Genomic DNA, 17,715 nt, shown 5'->3' with positions numbered 1-17,715 from the left:
AAACCAGTTCATCTGTACCATTTTTCTAGGTTCCACATATGTGCGTTAATATACATTTGTTTTTCTCTTTCTGACTTACTTCACTCTGTATGACAGTCTCTAGATTCATCCACGTCTCTACAAATGACCCAATTTCGTTCCTTTTTATGGCTGAGTAATATTCCATTGTAGATATGTACCACATCTTCTTTATCCATTCGTCTGTTGATGGGCATTTAGGTTGCTTCCATGACCTGGCTATTGTAAATAGTGCTGCAATGAACATTGGGGTGCATGTGTCTTTTTGAATTATGGTTTTCTTAGGGTATATGCCCAGGAGTGGGATTGATGGGTCATATGGTAATTCTATTTTTAGTGTTTTAAGGAACCTCCATACTGTTCTCCACAGTGGCTGTATTAATTTCCATTCCCACCAGCAGTGCAAGAGGGTTCCCTTTTCTCCACACCCTCTCCGGCAGGCCGTGGCATTTCTTACATGATGGATTTCCAAAGCACATGCCTTGTCCAAGGTCATCAGTAGAGGCTGTGGCAGAGCCTGGTCAGGGGAGCTCAGTGCCTTGATTTTAATTTCACTTCTTTTCACTTCATGACACAGAAAGTTGCTCTGGATAGCAGGAGCCACACTGGGCTGATGACCAGAGGTCTGCCTGCCTGTCCTAGCTCAGTTGCCACTAACCCACTGTGGGTCTGGGGCAGCTTCTCTGGGCCTGTGTTCCCTTTAGAACTGTGATGGTCAGCGGGGCATTGGTGTTCCCTTCCCTGCCTCCCAAGACCCTGCCCTTTTCCCACTGGCTGCAGAACCCTCTAGAAAACTGCTCCCAATGACTGGATTTGCTTACAGAGCCAGATCCTGTTTGTCCTGCCTCTCCTCATATAAGACAAGGGATAAAATATATCACTGGCTTTCCAACAATTTTTATAGCAGGATTCTTCCTTCAGATGATATCATACATGTATAAACACAGAGACACATTCACACACAGACACACAGAGACACACACAAAACACACGCACACACAAGTGCACATACACTACGCAAGCATGGATAGACACTCATGCCTGCATGCACACACATACACAGAAATGCATATACACACATACGTACATAAACATGCACACACAGGTATACGTAAATCTAATGACATGTTGTATATAAAATTATTCTGAAAACGTAAAGGGATAGCTATGGAAGCTATTCCCGGTTATTATGATCCCTTCCTGATTCCCCAGATAAGTGAAGCAGAAACAAGGGAAGTGAAATTAGGAGTTTGGGAGTAACATACACACTACTATCTATGAAATAGATGACCAACAAGGACTTACTGTGTAGCACAGGCAACTCAATATTTTGTAATAATCTATTAGGGAAAAGGATCTGAAGAATATATGTATATAGAACTGAATCACTGTGCTGTGCACCTGAAACTGACACAATGTAAATCGACTATACTTCAATTTAAAGAAAATAAGTAAACAGGTGTGTTTATCATGTGTGTTTGTGTGTTTGCATATGTGTGTGTACGTTTGTTGTGTTTGTATGCACTGTGTGTGTTTATACATGTATGTTTGTTGTGTGTTATATGTCTGTCTTGTGTATATGTTTGCATATGTGTCTGTATTGGAGGTGGGGTGTCGTAAATTGAGCAGGGAAGGCAACCAGCACGAGTAGGGAATTTAAAGGCAGAAGAGAGAGGTGAACTTCCCCAGTGAGGCAGCTTCTGAGGCTGGAACCGACTTAAAAGACGTCAAAATCCTTTCCTATCTCAGGGTTTGAACCGCCGCCCAGATGGTGCCTTCAGCCTGATCCAAACCAGACAGGTGCCCTCCTGCTTCTCATCCTCCCTCTGCTCTCCCCACCACTCCTCTCTCTGCGGCATCCTCTCTCCTGCCCAGGTCACGACTGCATTTCTTTGTCAGTAGTGGTGGCTTTAAAGCCAGCTCCTGCCACGCGTCCCTGCCCCCGTGCCCAGCCTCGCTGTCCTATTTCACTTGTAGGGAAGGGGGAGCTTCGTTCATCCCAGCAGCCCGCTGCGGGTCATGGGCCAGCAGCACCAGACGCCCTTCTTTCTGTGGCTCTGGAGCCACCACTCAAAACTCACGACGTGGGAGCAAGCGGTCGGCCACAGGGCAGTGCAAGAAAATGAGCACATCCAGCATCCTCAGAGGAAAGCATCCAGAAGTGGGAGGACACCTGCTTCCGCCCCACCGCACGAAAGGACACAGAGGGCGTGGTGCTCTGATGTCCCTTCCTTCATTTTAACGGGAGGATTGGCTCTGAGAGGGGCTAGGGCTCAGGTGTCAATTCGGGGAGTGGGTCAGCACCACTGCTTCTTCAGCACTCACTCATTCGCTCGTTTGTTTATTGGTGGTGGATGGTCACTGAGAGCCTGCCATGCGCCAGGCACTGTTCTAGGTGGTCAGAACCCCCGGACTCTCCCCTGACTCAGCCTCTGGCCTTGGAGAAAGTGACTGCGTGTTTGGGACCCACAAAACACCGTACCATTTGGGGTCCAGACTGATATAGGAGAGCCCCCGCTTACCTCTCCCCCTCCCTCTCAGCTGCCTTCAGGGTCAGGAGAAGTGTCTGGGTTGCCAGGGCTTCAGGGGTGGTGCCCAGTACCCCCTTGTCAGGGACGGGGCTGGACTGACTGTCCCCAGATCCTCGGTTCCTGCCAGAATCATTCAACTTCCGTTTTATTTGTTAACAATTTGCAAGACTTTGTTGTGCAAAGAGTTTTACGTTTTGTTTTTAAGATCGAAAACCCATTATTCTGCTTACCTTCAGATTTGGAAGGAGGCTTGCAGTTTTCTAACCCTGAGGCAAAGTCTAATCATGGCAACTCACCTTGTTTCTTGTTTTAAATTTTACTTACTTATTTTCTTTAAATTGAAGTGTAGTCGATTTACAATGTGTTAGTTTCAGGTGCACAGCACAGTGATTCAGTTTTATATATATATATTCTTCAGATCCTTTTCCCTAATAGATTATTACAAAATATTGAGTTGCCTGTGCTACACAGTAAGTCCTTGTTGGTTATCTATTTCATAGATAGTAGTGTGTATGTTACTCCCAAACTCCTAATTTCACTTCCCTTGTTTCTGCCTCACTTATCTGGGGAATCAGGAAGGGATCATAATAACCGGGAATAGCTTCCATAGCTATCCCTTTATGTTTTCAAAATAATTTTATATACAACATGTCATTAGATTTACATTTCCTCTCTCTCACGGTTGTAGTCACAATGGACAAAACAAGGATTGCATTTTCTGGAAGAAAGAAGGAAGGGTGCAGAGCACCTCTAAATGATTGGCTTCTCTGTAATGACAGGTCGGCTGCAAAGACATATTTTTTCTATAGCACAATCACATTATTTTAAAAAGTCTGTATGGATTTGGGTCTTCAACGTATGAATAATTAAACAGGATGATCAAATAAATATTACAGCAATCTCCCTGTCCCTTCTTCCTTTCCACATGGGCACTTGAGTGGTCCATGCTGTTGACATGGCTGACACATCTGTTTACCACTGAGAAATAAACTGCTTTTCTAACCCAAAGGGACAACCAAACAGTGTCCACTCTTACAAAAAGATGTAAAATGTATACTTTGATTAAAAGAAATTGTTAACCAGGGGATATAGTGGGCTTTTCTACTGACTGCAACCAGTAGCCCTCAAGCAAAGGTTGAGACCATGAGAAATTAAAAGTGGTCCACAGAAAATTTAGCCCCAAGCCTCACAGCACTTTGTAACACAATGTTCTGAAGGTATGTTCTGTACAGAAGCGAAACTTTTTTGATGAATCTGAGTTCCGTGGAGATTTATTTCCTCCATTTTAAAGAATATATTTGCTTGCTAATTTAAAAATTATTATGATGTTCAGATATAAGAAAAGATTGATATCATGTGTCTGTGGTTAAGGTATGAAGGATAAGTGATGAGCACATACTCATCCTCCAGTGTAAGAAACTACAAGGATTTTATGATCGTATTCCTCGCCTTTAGCCCCCAGGGATAAATGCTATTCGATTTTTGTGCTCATCCTTCCCTCGCTTTTTATTATAGTTTTACTACGTAAGTATAAATCTTTAGACTAGATGGCTTCGTTTTTGTGTTTTTGACCATTAATGAATAGTATCCTGCTGTTTTTCTTCTTCTGTGACTAACTTTTTGGTGTTCCGTGTTTCACAGATGCATTCTTAGAAAAATCTATTAGGATATGTGACTATATTGGTTAATTTTTAAAATCTTTTCTAAAATTGAAGTATAGTTGATTTACAACTTTGTGTTAATTTCTGCTGTACAGCGAAGTGACTCAGTTATACATACATATACATTCATTTTATATTCTGTTCCATTATGATTTATCATAGGATATTGGATATAGTTCCCTGGGCTATACAGTAGCACCTTGTTGTTCATCCATTCTGTACATAATAGTTTGCATCTGCTAATCCCCAACTCCCAATCCATCCCTCCCCTCCCCCTCCCCTTGGCAACCACAAGTCTGTTCTCTGTGTCTGTGAATCTGTTTCTGTTTTGTAGATAAGTTCATTTGTATCAGATTTCAGATTCCAAATATAAGTGATATCATATGGTATTTGTCTCTCTCTTTCTGACTTACTTCACATAGTATGATAATCTCTAGGTGCATCCATGTTGCTGCAAATGGCACAATTTCATTCTTTTTTATGGCTGAGTAGTGTTTCATTGTGGTATATATACCACATCATCTCTAGATTATTTATATCATCTAATCAATATAAATATTATGTAAATAGTTGCCAGTGCCCAGCAAATTCAAACTTCGCTTTTTGGAACTTTCTGGAATTTTAATTTTTCAAATATTTTTGATCTGCAGTTTGTTGAATCCACAGATGTAGAACCCATGGATACAGAGGGCCAAATTTATTCAGTCTTCCCATCTATGAAATAGCATATCTCTTCATTACTTGGATTTTCTTTAATTTTTCTCAACAGAGTTTTTCAGTTTTCAGTGTATTTCACTTCCCAACTGTTTGTTGTATATATAGAGAAATGGAATGGATTTTTGTTGTTGATCTTGTATTTTGCAACCTTATAAATTCCCTTATGAGTTCTAGTAGGTTTTTGGTGTATTCTTTAGAAGTAGATCATGCATTTGTGAAAAAAATCAGTTTTCTTTCTTTTTTCCCAACTCAGTCCCTTTTTTCCTTGCCTTATTATACTGGCTAGGCACAATATTGAATAGAAGTGGTGAGGATGGACATTCTTGCTTTATTCCTAAATGAACGTATTCCTTCTTTCATAACTGTGTATGATGCTAGCTGCGGATTTTTAGTAGATGCAAGGCATTTTCTTCTAGTCACAATTGGCAGAAAGTTTCTTTTTAATCATGAATAGGTGTTGAATTTTGTCCAGTGCTTGTTCTGCGTTACTTTGAGGTGATCATATGGCTTTTCCTTTTAAACTCGTTACGTTGATTACCAGTCTTGAATTCCTGGAATGTATCTCACCTGTTCATGATGTATTATCCTTGTATACTGATGGATTTTGTTTGCTAAAATTTTGTTAAGGATTCTTGCAACTATGTTGTGTTAGTTTCCTGTTCCAGCTGTAACAAGTCACCATACATTTCATGGCTTAAAACACAAATGTATCTTCTTACAGTTCTGGAGGTCAGAAGTCCAAAAGCCATTTCACTGGGGTAAAGTCAGTGTGTTGGCGGGGCTGGTTCCTTTCGGAGCCTCTGAAGGGAGAACCCACTTCCTTGATTTTTTTCAGCTTCTTGTGGTCCCTTCCTCCATCTTCAAAGCATCACTCTGATCTCTGCTTCTGTCATCACATCGCCATGTTCTCTAATTCTGACTTCTCCTGCCTGCATCCCTCTTATAAGGACAATTGTGACTGCATCGGGCCAACTGGATAATCTGGGATAATCTCTCATCTCAAGATCCTTCATTTAATCACATCTGCAAAATCCTTTTTCCCATGTGAGGTAACATTCAAGGTTCTGGGGGTTAGGACATGGACATATTTGGTAGGGGGACGTTATTCTGCCTACCACATATATTCATGAGAGTATCTAGTTATATTTGGGAGGAAAGTTTTATATAATTTTGGGATCATGGTAATGCTGACCTCGTAAATTAGTTGAGAAGTGCTCTCTCTTCTTCTGTTTTCTGTTAAGTGTGTGGGTTGATCTGGTATAATTTCTTCTTTTAGCACTTAGTAGAATTTATCTACTAAGTAGAATTAGTAGAATTCTACTAATTATCTACTTAGTAGAATTTATCTACTATCTACTAAGTACATGGGAAGCCGTGTACTCCTCAGCAAATTCTTTCCCAAATCTCTTCTAAGTCAGGCCCTCTTGTTAAACTTTCTGAAACACCCTATACCTTTTCCTTGGAGCACTCAGCACAATTTATAATGATACATGTATCTGTGTGATTACTTGGTTCACGTCTGTCTCTCTACCAGGGTATAAGCAGGGCAGACGCCTGTCTCTTTCACTGCTGAGTTCCCAGAATCTACCACTGAACTTGGCACATGCTAGTTACTCAATACATAGTTTTTGAATGCATGAATGAATGATTGAATGCATTCCTGTTCCACGAGACTTCACTGTAGTCTTATATTCCCTCTCCCTGCTTTTCTTTAAAAAATAAGGATGCTTACTTTTATTTATTTATTTTAATAGTTGTCAATGACCTTTTCCACTTTATTGAGGTATAATTGACAAAATTGTAAGCATTTTTGGATTAAGCTAGCTCATGCTGGTTTCTCTTTCTAGTAACTGAAACTGTCTTAGAAATGGTCAGGTGAAGGCTAGCGCTTTGTGGAAGAGTGAGGCTGATTTCCAGGTTAAGTCTAGGTAATGAGAAAGCTCCAGGAGCCTGAGGATGGTGGAAAAATACAGTGGTAGGAAGAAGCCAAGTGTTAGGGGCTGGAGGTTTGGGTCCCCCAGAATCCATAGGTCAGAGCCCTAACCTCCAGATGTGACGGTATTTGGAGGTGGCACCTTTGGGAGGTGATTAGGGTGAGATGAAGTCATGAGGGTGGGACCCCCTGATGGGTTAGCATTGAGGAAAGGCCACGTGAGGATGTGGTAGCTGCCCACAAGCCCGCGAAGGAGCCCTCACCAAGAACTGAATCTGCTAGTACCTTGATCTTGGATTTCCCAGCCTCCAGCTGTGAGAAATAAAGGTCTGTTTTTAAGCCACACAGGCTGTGGTCTTTGTTATGGTTGCCCAGGGCTGACAAAGACAGCAAGTCATATGCTGTCTACTCCGTTTACTCCACTCAAGCCTGCCCAGTCTAGTGTCCACCCTGCAGCTGCTCTGCTGGGCATGCAGATGACAGGGCCAATGAAAGGATGCCTCCAGCATGAAGGAGTGGACCTGCAGCAAGCAGTCTGCAGCTTGACTTCCTTTAGACAGTCCCACCTCTTCACCTTTGCTTCTGTAGGTCCCTGCATGCTGCACTCCCTCACCCTAACTTTTCTCCTTCCTTCCCAAAGACACAGGTACGTACATACACAGACCCACAAGTGAAAACACCCACACATCTCCAACCTCGCAAACACACCTTCAAACACAATAAATCGCATGGTCATGAAGAAAGTCTCTTTCATTTATATCACCTAAATTTATTCAAATATGAAGAAAGAAGAATCTTTTACTTAGAAATAAGAAGAAATAAGAACTTTTACTTCCAACTTAATGTTTCCTTTGTGGAAATTCGTAGATATCCCAGAAATGGCTCTAACCGCGTCTGACTTAGAGGGATTCATAGGATGACTTCAGTCTAAGTAGAATGTGTCCACGGTGCCTGCAGCCAGACTTGCCTGATTGATCGCTGTTGCTCTGAGATCAGTCATCAACTACCAAATCTTGAAAATTTGCATGGAATCAAAAAATCTCTGGAGAAGAAAGTCGAAGAAAATAAATGTGTCCTTGGATGGCCTTTGCTCACTCAATCGGACAAGTGTAGATTATGTCATTTGAAATACTTTCCAGTCTGCTAGGAAGTGTTCCCACATGGAGCCTGTGAAGGGAATTAAGCCTTCGTATTTTTAGACAACGCTCTGCTGTGTTTGAAATGCCATAGATTTGAAATGAAAGGTTATGACGTCATCTGATCCACTGTGCCACGACAGGCTTCTTTCTTTCAAGTCCATCATTCAGCCTGCAGTGTTTGGATCTTTTACTGCCTGCAATTGCTTACACATAGCAAATTTGTACAATGCCAGGGTCAAGTTCAATTCATCTTTACATCTGTAGTACCCAGCTTGCTAAAGATGCCTTGGGATGCTTTATCCACCTTTGCTGAATGGAATTAAGCTGATATTTCAGGTAAAGCCAAGTCTTCGGCATATTGGATGCTTTTTAGAGTGCTTATCGAATTAACATTTTTTATCTGCAGTATATGAAGCACTGGTTTCTTATTTTTTCATACTTTTTTGATATGCACATAGAAACAGATTCATCCATCTTCACAAATAAGATAAAACACTAAAATCTTTTTTTAATTTAAAAAATTGTTTTATTTTTATTTTTGGCTGCGTTGGGTCTTTGTTGTGGCATGTAGGCTCTTCGTTGTGGCACATGGGCTTCTCTCTAGTTGTGGCGTGCGGGTTTTCTCCCTCTAGTTGTGGCGAGTGGGCTCCAGAGTGCGTGGGCTCAGTAGTCACGGCGCGTGGGCTTAGTTGCCCCACGGCATGTGGGATCTTAGTTCCCCGACCAGTGATTGAACCCGCGTCCCCTGCATTGCAAGGCGGATTCTTTACCACTGGACCACCAGGGAAGTCCATAAAAATTTTTTTAAAGAAGAAGTAAACTATTATAAAATTCTACCAGCAAAAAAAATAAAACACATGATACAATGGAATGCTTAATAACAGACCTTGTGCTGATTCACTAAAAAAATAGAATCAACTCTATTTTAAAAATGAGAGAGAACTGTGTGCCTTTATGGACTCTGTAAAACGGACTCTGTCTTGTCTCGTTTTTCTAAAAGCAAGTCTTAATAGACACCATAGGCAAACAAACAAAAAAGACTAATGAGAAACTGAAAACTACTGAACTTATAAAATGCTCTTTGTAATATAATATGAACAAATCTTACACAAGAATTAGAAAAGATATAATGGGCTCCTCATAAAAGGAAAGATTGAAATAACCAAGGGATTTTAATTTTGTGCCTCACATGCTCAGAATTTTATCCACAGGGGAAAAAAAGATATTTCTTTCGAAAATAAATACATAAACGTGTGCCCCATACAGAGTATTTTTTAAAGAAATGCTATGGGCAACGCCTGCGTTTAGGTACTATGATTCTTGAAGCCTAATCTTTAACAGGCTTGTGGAAAGAGGACTTCTGTGCCCAAGTCGTTACTTAGCATATTTATTCCTCTCTGGAAACTGTGAAAGAAGAGGTGGAAATCTTTATTAGGCCACACTGAATAAGGCAGATGGTAAAATTACAGATTGCAAAAGCACATAGGAAATCTCCTGGAGCTATTCCACATTCCTCTAAAATCTTCCTTGGTGTAAGAAGACATACAGATGGCCACCAGGCACATGAAAAGATGCTCAACATTGCTAATTATTAGAGAAATGCAAATCAAAACTACAGTGAGGTACCACCTCATACCAGTCAGAACGGCCATCATTAAAAAGTCGACATATAACAAATGCTGGAGAGGCTGGGGAGAAACAGGAAGCCCTCCTACAGGGTTGGTGGGAACGTAAGTTGGTGCAGGCACTATGGAAAACAGTATGGAGGTTCCTCAGAAAACTGAAAATAGAACTACCATATGATCCAGCAATCCCACTGCTGGGCATATATCCAGACAAAACTAAAATTCTAAACAATACTTGCACCCCTGTGATCATAGCAGCACTATTCACAATAGCCAAGACATGGAAACAACCAAATGTCCATCGACAGATGAATGGATAAAGAAGATGTGGTACATATATATGCAATGCCATAAAAAAATGAAATAATGCCACTTGCAGCAACATGGATGCAACTAGAGATTATCATACTAAGTGAAGTGAGTCAAAGAGAGAAAGACAAATACCATATGGTATAACTTATATGTGGAATCTAAAGCATGACACAAATGAACTTATCTATGCAACAGAAACAGAACTACAGACATAGAGAACAGACTTATGGTTGCCAAGGGGGAGGGGGCTGAGGGAGGGATGGAGTGGGAGGTTGGGGTGAGCAGATGTAAGCTTTTATGTACATTAATAGAATGGGTAAACATACTGTATAGCACAGAGAACTATATTCAATATCCTATGATAAACCATAATGGAAAAGAATATAAAAAAAGTATATATATATGTAAAACTTTGCTCTACAGCAGTAACTAACACAACATTGTAAATCAACTATACTTCAATTAGACTAAATTAAATAAATAAATAAATAAATAAATCCTTGGTATAACAACACCTTCCTTGGTGGTGGTATAAAATGGTGCCATTAGTTTCAGAGAGAATTCTGTTCTCTGCATCAACAGCTGCATCAGAGCCCCTGGAGGACACAGCACAGAGGCCGCAAGAACCATTGCCTCACCCCTCTCCTGCAATCTCTGAACTCTTCTTTGTTCTTTGAAACTTTGCTGGTTCAGTCTAAAGTCAGCCTTTTCACTCTTGCTGTGATGCCATTTGAAATTTTTGTTGATCTCTGATCCTGTCCTTGGTTTTAGTTAACAGTGCTTGGGAAATCCCGATCGTTAAATCATTATCTCATTTCCTAACTAATCTGAGTTCACACTGATTATTCTGCCATCATCTTGTTTTTCTTTACAATAAGAAATGTGAAGGGAGGAAATGCCCCAGGGCATTGCCACGCAGGGCTGGCTTTATGGGCCATACTCTCTCGATGCTTTTTTTAATGCCATTTTTGCCATCTTGACACTCTTAATACTTCCTGGGCAAGGGGCCGCATCCTCATTTTGCACTGAGCTCTTCAAATTATAGAGCTGGTCCTGTGGCCACTGCTCTGGTCTGTTTCTCAGACAAGCAGAAAGCTGGAATTGGATGAAGTTGTGCAAAATACTAAAGAAGACTGCCTCGATGTGGCTGAGGACACAGTGTGGGTTTTTGCTGTGCTTGTTCATATTTGTTGAACGTAGCATCTCTGGGGAATCCAGATTCTTCCTGGAAAATGGTAGTGGGGGTCTCTCTAGCTGCAGGCTATTATTCCTTAAGCTGTCCCTGAAGCCTAGTATGCGTTCCTGGCAGCCTGAGAGGAAAAAATAAAAAGAGAGATGCAAATGAAAACAGGGCAGTGTAGGAGGCAGCCTGGTGGTGTTCATGTTGCCACACTTTTCCCAAACATTTGGCTACCCCAGAGCACAGGATGTAGCCAAGTATTTTAACCTACTTTGTGTTAAATTCTGATCTATCCAAGTAAATGCAATCCATATGTTTCTGAATCATTTTTGTCTGACTCACCAAAATATTCTTAAAGGCCTTTTGAGGTCTAGAAAAATGTCAGAAGCTCATAGAAGTTTTCTAGGCTTCTTTTTGCTAAAATTAAAAATAGAAGTTTGAGGACTGTTCCAAATATTTGAAAACAAGAAGGTGTAGAATGCAGGTTGGAACTCAAAATGTGGCCAAGTGTTTGCAGTTAACCAGGGTATCTGACTTCATGCTCCACTGCTGTCTTCTCCAGCACAAACTCTTGTCATTTTCTGCACAAACACGGCAGCTCTTTGGAGCCCTCACTGACTTGTGCTTTGGGTAAACCAAGATGAACCAGAGACTTAGGAAACAAACTTATGGTTACCAAAGGGGAAAGGTGGTGGGGGGAGGGATAAATTGGGAGTTTGGGATTGACATATACACACTACTATATTTAAAATAGATAACCAACAAGGACCTCCTGTATAGCGCAGGGAACTCTACTCAATATTCTGTAATAACCTAAATGGGAAAAGAATTTTAAAAAGAGTAGATATATGTATACGTACAACCGATTCACTTTGTAGTACACCTGAAACTAACACAGCATTGCATTTCAACTATCTTCCAATATAAAATAAAAATTAGAAAAGATGAACCAAGTCCCCTCCTTCAAGACTGCCTTCTGTCACAAAGCCTAGTCCTCAGTGGTGCACCTAAACAGAGAGAATGGTTTACAGTCTCTGATATAAGATGACAGGCAGTAATCGTTCCATTCCTGCCCCTGGAGTTTTGGTGACCGTGGGTGGGTCTTCATCCTGCTAGTACCGTGATTCCTGGGATCAGGCTTAAAGGGCCCTCTGTGCCACCCAGACTACCGTTTGCTCTTTGCTTCTCACTGTGGTTCCCATGGTGTACCTACCTGACCCACAGGGGACTTTTATTTACCAAAGGTAGAGTCAAACTCTATGCTATTTAAACAAGGTCCTACTGTATAGCACAGGGGACTATATTCAATACCCTGTAATAAACCGTAATGGAAAAGAATATGAAAAAGAATATATATATATATATATATATACACATAGTATATATGTATATGTATACATATATATGTATGTATAACTGAACCGCTTTGCTGTACAGCAGAAATTAACACAACATTGTAAAGCAGCTATACGTCAATAAAATAAATTAAAAAAAAGAAAACCCTCTGTGCTGTTTAACTCAGGTGCCATAGATAGCATGACATTGCCCAGCTATTGTAACATAGTAATGATAGTTTGATAATTTTCCTTTGAAACCATGGTGTGGGTGCAACACATCCAAGAATAAGTTTACAGATATGTTTCACACGTGTTTATATCCCCTCATACTTCTTAGCAGAGTCTCTTGCCGCTGAAAAAAATCTCTCAGTATGTATTTCTGGTATGAATATAAGACTTGAGTGAATACAGTAAGTGGAAGCACAGATAGATTTTTTAGTGATGATTTCTAAGTGTACACCAGAAAAATTTTCAATACTCTTTTCCAGTCCTCAACACTATTGCAAAATTTTCTGATAAACAGAAATAGATCAAGTAATCGAGGAGTATCTAAAATCATATTTTAAAATTTCCTCCGGAAAGGAAGCTCCAGGAAAACAGGGATATTTGTCTGTTTTGATTACTGATGTGTTCCAGGAGTTCAGAATAGTGCCTGGCATATGTGGGTTCTCAAGAAAAGTTTGTTGAATGACTATTAGGAATGAATGGTGGACATTTCTAGAAGCCATGGCTCCTCACTAAAAATGAAGGGTATGATTTGCCACCTACCTTAATCCCCTCTTGCCCTCATCCCAATTAAAAAAAGATATCCTCAAAAAAGAAAAAATCTCCCTCTGTTGCAGACCACTATAAGTAGGTCAAGTGAGGTCTCCAGACCTGCATATAGTAGTTTTGGAAAACATTACAGTTAATAATGAAACATAATTACTTGAATTCTTAATTATTTATAGGAAAATACAGTCAAGAAGGGATTGAGGCTTTGGGAATGTATTTTATTTTCCAACAGAGCCCAAATTATTTTTTACTGATACATTTCCATTCTTGTCTGAAACGGTTTATTTTATATTTTATACAGAGACATTTGCCGTGGTGTCTGAAGCAACACACGTACATTGTCATGTAATTGATATGGCCGTGGGGATAAGAGTTCTTTCACAATCTTTTGACTGGATCTCCATTATTAGCCTTTTCATTTTTTTCCCCCCAAAAAGGAAGTTTTAAAATTCAGAACAGAATCACAGGAGTGTCAAGAGCTCAACTGGATTTCCCCCCTACATTCTTACTGGTTTTATTAAAATAAATTTCACATCATCTAAGTGTGACCTTTGTCCCTAAAATATGATCATGGGGGGTTGCATTTCAGGAGACAGAGCAACAGAGACCCAGAATTTAGGGCAGGGAACGGAAAGATGTTGTTTAATGGGGACAGGGGGACATTTGAGAAGATGGCAAAAGTCCTGGAGAGGGAGAGTGATGGCTGCCCAGCAATGTGAATGGACCTCATGCTGCTAAGCGTACATGACCTGTACACCGAAAAATCATTAAAATGGGAAACTTTATGTTATGGGTATTTTACCATGGTTAAGGAAAAAAGGAGCGAAAAACAAGGAACAGAGAGGATGATTTAACTTCAGTTAGAGGGAGAGCTCCCTGACTTTTTCACCTCTCTGGGCCAGATAATTCTCTTGTTTTCTCCGTTCTGCTTTCCTAGATTCTCCACACAAGCCTCCCTTGTAAGCCTCCTCTGCAAGGCTGTCTTCTCATTTTTGTGACCAAACTGAAAACATAGGGAGGGCAGGGCCTGGGTCTGTCTTGTTCACTATTGTGCCTCTAGAGAACAGTGCCAAGCAGGACCGAGAACATAGCCGACACTCAGGAAACAAGGCTTGAAGGAAGGAATGCGGGAGGGCCCTTCCTTCCTCGTGCTGCCAGAAACCACCAGGTAGGGGCAGCACTGTGGTAATGAACACCACCTTGACGTGTGTGGAGGTGGGGCTGAGGGCCTTTCCCCGGGGGCAGGTCCAGCCTGGGACATACAACGATGGAATGATTTGGTGGAATGATGTCTGTTTTCCATGTTGTCAACCTCCAAGAATTAAAATGCTACCCTAAACATCATTAACCTTCTTTAATTACTTGCTATGTATTTATTATATATTTACCTGTCTGAATTATTCTTTAATCCATCATTCATTCAATAACTATTTATTAAGTGCTTACCATTCTCAATCCCTCTTGTAGGCACTGAGTGAAAAGACAGAACGGAAGTCCTGGCCCTCATGGAGTGTACGTTCTAGCGAGGGGACAGACAAATACATGAGTGAACAAATAGGATCGTAAATGGTAATAAAAGCTGTGGAGAAGAACGGATGAGAGAGGAGGACAAGCAGTGATGATTTCATGAAGGTCAGTTTCGAGGTTTTGTCTTGCTCTTTCGTTTGGGACACATTCCCCTGTTTCTTCACTTTCCTTGACCCTCTGTGTTGGCTTCTTTGCATTAAACGAGGCACCTCCCTGGTCTGGAAGGAGTGGCCTTGCGGAGGAGATGAACCTTATTGTTCAGAGCTGCCCTGGCTCTTGGTCGTGTCTCAGAACTTCGTGCTTGTCCAGGCGGCCTATGTTATTCTCAGTGGTTCCCAGTGGTTAAGGGTGTGGCAAGACCTGTCCAGGGAGGATCTGAGTCAGAACCCAGATTCAGGCTGATCGAAGCCACACCCTCAGGCAGCAGCTTTTAAAGTACGCAAATATATACAGTCTGGAGGGACCACGGGTGTAAGCCCCAGTGGCCCCCAGAGCCAGGTGATCTGGAGGTGTCCAGTGGGCGGCAGCCACAAAAATCGGGGCCCCAGAGGAAAGTACAAGTTGCTTTCCAGGAGGAGGTGGTGAGCTGCCGTGAAGCAGGGGGACAGTGCAAGGATGGTGCCTGCAGGGAGCTCCTCAGCAGGCCCCTCAGGCAGATGCTTGAAGATAAGTAAATCAGCCTGTTTCACAGCAATTCTGGGCACCTCTCAGCTGGACCCTGGAGCAGGTGAGTCAGTGCGTGTTACGCTTTAAGAACCATTTCTCAGTTTGCTGTAGCTTGGTGGGTCTTGCGGAGAGGAGCCCCACTGGCTTTCAATGATAGGTGTTTTGGGAGCTTATCTTTCAGATGCAGGTCTTAGGAGTTGGGGTGCCTGGTATGGGGTTCAAACCCTTTGCTCCTCAGGGAGAAGCTCAGGGTTTTGAGTTCCCTCCCAGTTGTGGGTCTGCACCAGGTGTGGGGTTTAGGGTACAGTTGTATCTCAGCCCCTCCTACCTGCATCCAAGTGGGTTTTTGGTCTCGTTTGCCTGAGGTGTAGGAGTCACTCAGCTAGTCTGGGGGTTTTTCAGAGGAAATTGTTGGTAGGGAGCTGTGGATTCCGTGCGTCTGTGGGAGGATGTGCATTCAGGATCCTCCTACGTGACCAACTTGATCGAGACCCAGACCGTGATCAGTGCACAGCCGAGGTCACTGTTTTCAATCAGCTGGTCAGCCTCACTGAGAAGCCAGTGTCTTCACACAGCCTTGAAGATGATCCTTGATAATCACCCCTGTGATTACCTGGGAGAAGAACACCCTAGGAAGTAGAGGGAAGAACAAAGGCACAAATCTTGATTTTAAAATATGTTTTTATCTGAACCACTGTTTTTAAGGACTTCATGCTACAAAGCAGTACTTGCTTTTATTTGTCCAGGGACTATATAGCATCTTCTAACTAGACCCTAGCACAGTGAGTGATCAAAATATTAGCTTTCAACTATGCTCTTAGCTTTGATATTACAGGATGTGATATAAAAGTGTGTTCACCCTCATTTTTGTCTTTCTGAGGTCATGAACTTTCATAACATCTTCTCCTAGCCCTCGTCTTCAGGCTGAGGTCCAGTTTTCTTCTGAGTGTCTGTCATGTGCCCTTCATCAAAGGCCAACCCTACTATGTGCCTGTTGATTTTTGTTGTCATTACCCACTTTCAGGATTTTGTGCAGGACTAGGAGCGTAATATCTTATGCTTCTTATTCAGTCCTCACAGTGATGGCGCCAACAGCATCATGTTTGCTTTCTGAGATACTGCGTATCATTGAGTTGAATGCTTCGGGAAGAAATACAAATAATTCTGCTCTTCTTATTTATTAGCCACTGTCTTCATCAGGAATTGTCTCATTGCAATGAATGGAAACCAATTTAGCAATGTCTACATCAGTGGTTCAACCATGGGCAACATTCTCCTCCACCCTGGGGGCATTTGGAAATAGTGGAGGGTGTTTTTAGTTGTCACAGTGACCGGAGAGGTGCTCTGTCATTCAGTACCCAGGGGCCAGGGATGCTAAACATCCTGCAGTCTGAAGGATAGTCTTGAACAATAAAGAATTGTTCCATTAAAAATGTTATTAGAGTTCTGTTGAGAAACCCCAATCTGTGAAAGAGTCTGGGGTTTGCCAGAACCCAAGTAAAACTGGGCCTCCCTCTGTCCAGTCTCAGAACAGGGTCTCATGTTAGTCTCTTTCCTCAGAAAGCCTAGGAAAGTAAAACCTTTACAAAAACAACTTGAAGAGTTGCAGAGGAGAATTCCATTTGAACTAACAGCAAAACTTTGTAAAATCATTCCCAGTATCTCATTCAGTATCCCACCTGCCTTCAATCTTATTTTATTCTCTCAACATATCTACAACTTCTCCCCAAAGCAGTTTGTCCTTGAGTGTTTGTCCTCTCCTGTCCTCTACCTTGAGCAGCTCTGTTCTTTCCTAATACCAACTGAGTCTAGTTTTTCTAGCTAATTCAATTCTGTACCAGCTGTATGTACTAGTTGTATGAATGTGTGTGTGTGTGTAACCATGAGGCTGCAAATTCTTCTATTCATCACTTTTACAATGACAGATCTAAGGATGGGATTGGCTGTGACCACAGGTATTCTTTTAAAACCCAATGGCCAGAAGCTGTGTATCACAGGAACTAGGAAGCTGCAAGGTGTCAGTTGTTTCTGTACCACTCTTCCTGGATCCACCCATATCTTCTTCCCTCTGCATTTTCCTATATTCCCTACTTGGCTAACCTGCTTTCTTACTCACCTCCTAGTTTCTGCTCTCCATCACTGCAGTAGATCAGATGTGTTCCCACAAAATTCATATGTTGAAAACCTAACCCCCCAGTGTGATGGGATTAGGAGGTGAGGCTTTTGAGAGGTGATTAGGTCATGAGGGTGGAGCCCTCATGAATAGGATTAGTACCCTTATAAAAGTGGCTGGAG

The sequence above is a fragment of the Pseudorca crassidens genome, chromosome 1 (assembly GCF_039906515.1).
Source record: "Pseudorca crassidens isolate mPseCra1 chromosome 1, mPseCra1.hap1, whole genome shotgun sequence".
In the NCBI taxonomy this organism is placed as follows: domain Eukaryota; kingdom Metazoa; phylum Chordata; class Mammalia; order Artiodactyla; family Delphinidae; genus Pseudorca; species Pseudorca crassidens.
Note: the sequence above shows the minus strand (reverse complement) of the source record.